The 6,432-nt window shown below is 41.8% G+C and overlaps 1 non-coding gene across 1 annotated transcript; it reads right to left on the bottom strand.

Moving 5' to 3' along the window:
• Positions 1-1,819: 1,819 nt before the first annotated feature.
• On the bottom strand, positions 1,820-1,891 carry TRNAT-UGU (transfer RNA threonine (anticodon UGU)). Its single transcript has one exon. It is a non-coding gene; the product is annotated as a tRNA-Thr (tRNA).
• Between the last annotated feature and the right edge of the window lie 4,541 nt (positions 1,892-6,432).

The following is a 6,432-nucleotide window of genomic DNA, read 5'->3' on the forward strand; positions in this document are numbered from 1 at the left end:
AGGTTAAACTATCTTTAAGTAAGATTTTCTCTAAAAAAATGTCATTTTATAATCAATTTATTATAAGGTCTAAAAAATAGCCAAATATTCTGCCACCACTGATAATAAGAGTGTTGTTACATGAGGGAGAGAGTAAAAGGCGATGCCATGAGACCCCTGGCAAAGTGCAATAGGATTTATTGGGTTAGACCGTAATGGTTAATAGAGTTCCAGTGCATTGAACTCCACTCCCTCGTCTTTATTTTCGGTGGGTGTCTATGCCTATTTTGACAGCTGCCGTCTCCATCTGAGATTTCCGATTTAACGACTGCAACGCGCATCTTAAACTGCTCATTTGCCTGCTGCTCCAGTTGCATCATCATCGACATATGGCATGGTATCTAAATAATTTCCCCTCGATCCGCTCTTATCTCCTCCGATTCGGTCGGATGAGTCCGCTCGTGCGCAAAGTCAATTAAAATGATCACAACAATCCCGGTGCTCACAAAAAAACAAAAAGGAAACCCTTTACCCTAGATCGGGGGTAGTATCCTGATGCGTAGGGGTTGCTGGCGTTGATTGTATTTCCCTTCATTAAAGGCAACCCAAAATAGATACACAGAGCCACGATTCGAGAGCAGACATAAATCAAAATTATATAAAAATTAAAGCGACATGCAATATATAAAAAAAATATAACAGAAGGGATTACGCTTGTGCCTCTCACGCGCTTCAAGTGCGCTACTTTCGGGTTTTAACCCTCCGGTTGGTCTCCTAATTGCAAAACTTTTTATGGGCTGATATCGTTTCGATTAGCTAATGTGAGGCAGGGCAGTGGCGATAAATCAAAAACCCTCGCCTGCCGAGTGAAATGTGCTTTACCGTTAGAGCGAGTCTATTACCAAATCCACCGAAAGCTGTTAGCTCATTTCCATACAAGTTCGTCGCTTGAGTCTTTCGTTTCACCGACGGATCTAGACAAAAGACTAAGAATGCGCCGAATCGAAGAGATATTTGTTGCCTGTCAAGGGCCAAAAAAAAAACAAAAAATGAAGCACTTCCTCTCGAAAAATAAAAAAAAAATAAAAAGAAAGGAAAAAAAGAAAATCACTTGATGGAGGCCACTTTTTATGGTTTTTCATCCCGAACGAAATAAACAACGAAAGGAAGACCGCAAGTGGCTGGAAAAACTCTACTTGCCATTGGGTTTTCCTCGCTTTTCCAAGAATGAGATCGAGCGGGGATTTCGGTTTGGTTTGGTAATTGATGCGGAGGCCGGGGCAAAAGGCCAAAGCAAACATTATAAATTTTTACATTTTGTGGCACTTGAAAATGTAAGAAAAACCGGGAGTGTCGTTGTGAGCCGTAATTTATGCCAAGTAGATGAGATTTCGATGGGTGAACAAGTAGCCGCTTGTAACCTCAATTAAAATTGAATTTATGCCACATATAGAAAACTCTTGGACCAGCTACCTGGAGACGTCCTCTGCTCTTGTTTTTCCGAAGGCTGAGGTGTGCGTGTTCATAGAACATTTTTCAGTTCCCTGATCGCAAAACAACATAAATTGTCTCACTCGCTAAACGAATTAAATGTGGCAATGGAAGCGGAACTGGATCGCATTTCTGGAGCGTTTCCACGTCCTGAAGCAGGTGACAGGTGTATATTATCTTTAGGGGTTCAACTTAATGGAATGTTCCTGAGAATATCAAGAATTTTAGTGAAGAACTAAGGATAGATTGTCATGATAGTTCCAAAAGAAAGAGTTTCAGAGGTATAATTTACTCGTTTACTTACCATGTTATAAAAAGATTTTCCAAAAGTAAAGCCCAGCTTTAGAATTGCCTCCTGTGAGGATTGAACTCACGACCCCTGGTTTACAAGACCAGTGCTCTGCCACTGAGCTAAAGAGGCCCACGAATCGAGGCCGTCCCAGTAGCGAATTTCAACAGGGTGAGAGCTCGGCTTGCATTGTATCTTTCTATCTTTGTATCTGCGAGTAGAACACAAAAGATAGCAAGGCAACAGATGAAGAACTCGAACATATGTTGACACAGTTGTTCTTGTACTGTCGCCAAGCTGATAAATGCTTTCCAACGTAATTAAGAGAAATGCCAGCGAAAAGGTGAAAAGAGTAGTGGGGGTAACGTAGAGGCGTACAAGGTCAGGCCGACCGGATATTAATTTCACAAAAATTACACACATTCAGCGGATAATCAACATTATGATCGGCTCTTGGGCGCTGCGCTTCAGTGGCCCATGACAATTAGGGTCAGGAGAAGAAAGAGCCAGAAATTCGGCAGCCTGTTCACCTGTTGCCAAGATGGAGCCATTAGGGCTTCCCTGAAAGCCTCAAGACTTAAGACTGAAATGAAAACGACATGCTTGATGAGCAAATATTTTCACATCATCATTTTGATTACCACGCATCCAAGAGATACTCAGACATACAGATACATGCTGGATGGAGTGCGGAGTGCAGTTCGATTTCAGTTTCGAGGCAGCAGTGCGTGCAAAATGGATCAACGATCTTTGCGCTTCGCTAGCAGCCGTAAAATCAACGGCGCTCCGGGTCAGGGCGTTTTTCCCCCCGGAAAGTACATACATACGCCACACGACCGATCGATTAGGGCCCATATGTTATAGGCCCGAAACCGTCAAGAATTCCCCAGCAAGGCTCACAGCAGGCACAATGGGCAAGGCGAAGGATCCCGATCCTCGTCCTGACAGACGAAAAGACAAGCAATTGTCGCGTGCTGAGTTGTAAAATTTTCAACAGCTGCAGTTAATGTGTCGGCGAGGGTAATAAAATGGCCAAAAATGGCTTAAAATTACCCGAGGTGCCCAAATTGCCATTAAATCGCATTAAAATAAGCATCCCAAAACCGCAAAAAAATAAGGATTTTAATCTCACTAATTCTACCCTGTCTTGCTGTCTTTTTTTTATGAGGCCAATCAATCCAGAAAGTGTCAAACGAAAACAATGAATCCCCGAATTGGGTAAAAAATTGCCCGATTTAGTGTAAAATTGCAGTTGCAACAAAAAACAAAAAAAAGAGAAATATGAGGCTAATACTCGCTGACAGGCAAGAAGCATTACATCAATGGGACGTTGTCATTAGCATCCCGAAAAAAAAAGATCGAAAAAGTATATAGCGTGTGGGGAGGGAGGTTGGCATCGGGCCCGGAGCAGCAATTCGTCACAGTCTGTCACTTCTCATCCTGCCTCATCCCCTCAGGCCCATCAATCTCAGGTTGTAACTGTATTACAGATGGATTGCTGGATGTAACAGCTTATGATCCCGACCCGAATCGAGATCCCTGGCAGAAGCAGGCGCAGGCCTTTGCGCAGGCGCATGCGCCACGTGCCCTGCCCTAACGCTACCCCTTCCCTTTCCCTTTTGCCAGCTGCCGCCAACGCCACTGCTCTGGAAACGGGAATTTTCAACCCCCTCATCGAATCAAACACATCTTTTTTTTTCATTTAGCTTTTGTTTTCCACTTGAGCTGAAGCACTTTCCATTGTTGCCTTTGTAAACACATTGAAGTGCATTTTTTGTTCGTGTTTTGCTTTCTTTTCGGGCATTTTCTATTATTTTTAGTTTTTAATTAATTTGAACTGATTTCGGTCTGAAGAGTTTTCCACGCAATGCGTTTACGTTAATGGAACTCAAATTGAATTAGGGCCTTTTGTGCACTTCCAATGACCCCCAGTGACGCAGGAAATGCCGAGGAAGTCATGTTGCGAAGAGGGTTACTGAATGAATTGAATGATTGAGGAAAACCGAAAAGAAAATTTTCGCAAAAGAAAAGAGTTGAGAAATAAATTGAAATTTGATTCCTTCCTTTGATCGATAAGTGACGGCTTAACACAAACCACTCTAAATGATTGAAAGCGGTCTGGTTTTTCTTAGAAAATCAAGACAAGTTTGTCCAATCTTGAGTTGATTTAATATACGATCCCCACCCATCTAATCTACAACTTGGCACTCCATATATTGTCTCAAAATTTGTTGATTTAGCATTTTTATCCGTTTGATTTACATTCGTTCACTAAAATTTAGATGCCATTAACTTACAAATCAGTCCGCAGGTCCCAGGTCTCGACAAAAATTATTCAATGAAAAAACAACTTGATTTCGATCACCTCGAGACCTTAATTTATTTAAAACGCTTATCCGATCGTTCGAAATTAATTAAGTGACACACATTAATTTGCATAAAAGTCAAAAGTTGGCTAAAAGGCAACATCGGCTCATAAACAAATAAAACATCTAAGCTGGCAATCAAGTACAAGTTCCATAAAAAAAATAAATCCATTTTCAAGACTTTTCAGACAATGGCCAAAATGTAAAGCCTGTTATAAATAATTTATGACGTTACCCAAATGTCAACAGCCAAATGCGTTTTCTCGCCCACCAAATGACATTTTGCGGCAAAACTGATCTGCAAGGGGCTTGGGAGAGAAAAATGATTTTTAATTATTTGGCTGACAATGTGAGGCAGGAAGGTGCTCAGGCTGGCTTAAACACAATTTAGTTGCTGCAATTAATTTCGGTTTTATTCGATTGTTGTCTGTGAATGGTCTGTGGGGGGGTCTGCGCGTAGTCTGTGAGTTTTCAGTGCAAATCAAGTTGACATGAATACCTGCAAGCCAACAACAAAATCTGTGGCAATAACAAAAGACTTGGCAATGACAAGAAAATTACAAAAACAAAAGCAAAAACCAACAATTCGAAACGGAAGTTTAATGGATTGCAAAATGCAAACGAAACTATCTATAAAATACTCTATAAACAATATACTCCATCCATCCAATTAACACTCAATTTTCAAGTCAATAACATTTTGATCAATATTTGTTTTTGGATAAAAAATTACAAAAAAGTGTTTGATTGAAAACAAACAAACAGAAGAGTAAACCAAGCCTTATGGAAGGGTATCAGAACAAACAAAAAACCCAAATGCAGCGGAAGTTTAATCAAATATATGTACGAGTAGATGGAGGTATGTGTCTGTGCAATCGAGAACCATAGAGAACGGAAAGGGACAAAAAATTAAAAGGTGGGCCAGGAGGGGAAACAACAAAATAAATTGTAATTAACTGGCGGATCTTGGCAAAAAAAAAATTAAAATAAAATAGAAAAGGGGACACTCAGGGGGAGGAGTGGCATGCATCGTTTATTCCGCTTGAATTTGCATTCGCAGTGGCGATTTTCAGAGGCAGGGTCAAAAACTGGACGAAAGCGATTCGAAATGCATTCGGCAGCATCCAACATGATTAGGGGTTGTTGCATGCACACCATAGTGTGGAAGATACGTAGTTACTGGCTGAACCCAGGATGCAACTCTCGCTGAGTGATAAATATTTTGCAGCGGGATGACAGGCCATAAACCTCGCCCCATGAATGGTGATTACGAGTATTGACAATGTTCAATCAGGACCACACGGGGCCATCCTTTGAGTGGCTCTACTGTACTACTACAAGTCGCACCGCGTACAAGTGACAGCTGCCGATCCGCTGTAAGCCCTGATGATTACATTGTTTTTGACAGACAGACCACCCCTTCTGTTGCTGGTTCTGGCCGTGATTGATGATTGATTACAGGGCCGAGTGCTTGTACTGTTAGCTGTCATGTCCAGTTGTTTCGTCCTTGCCGAATGTTTTCCAACACTGTCGGACCGAAGGACCGAAGGGGGTTACAAATGCCTAAAGTCAAAAGCGGGGCGCGATTCAACAGCTTAGGAAAATTTACATACTTGTACATTTTATAATGCACCCTTGCCCGACCGTATTGGGTTTCGCCATCCTTTGTGCATAATGCATTTTCACGGCGGGACACCCCAAAAAAAAAAAAACGATTTGAATTTTTTACCAAACAACAACCCAAAGTGGGCGTTGTAATGTTGACACTGTAATTTACGCATTTCACCTTTTCTGTTTCGGGTGCTTTAGCGGATTTGCATACAACTTAAATGCCAAAGGGCTGAACAAAGGTAATTCGATATGGGAACTGGCTTCGATACAAGCCAGTGGTACAGTTGTGCCCCATCTTCTGTAACCCTGGGTGAAGGGATCTACAGTTGCTCTACATAGTTCTAGTAACACAATTAAGAAGCGTTGTTTCCTCCACTTCCCACGCCACTTCTCCACAATTTACCCATAACAAATTGGAGTCTTAGAGTGAAGCCCTCACTCCCGCAATTTTCTTTGAACTTCGACTTGTCTTCATTAGCCAGCTGCCGGTTGCATCAAGTGTCGTTGATGCCTAGATAACGCCAGAAACATTAATTTCCTTTGTTGCCGAGCCAATTTCCTAAAGTGCCACACAATTATAATTGTATGTGTGGGTAACTTTTCAAACAACCCGCGCGACTGCCAACACGGGCGCGAAAAACAGACCAGCAATTCGCGCTATCTTGTTATTTCGGTTTTGCCGGCCGCGTTGCTCAA

Source organism: Drosophila bipectinata, chromosome 2R (genome assembly GCF_030179905.1).
Source record: "Drosophila bipectinata strain 14024-0381.07 chromosome 2R, DbipHiC1v2, whole genome shotgun sequence".
In the NCBI taxonomy this organism is placed as follows: Eukaryota; Metazoa; Arthropoda; class Insecta; order Diptera; family Drosophilidae; genus Drosophila; species Drosophila bipectinata.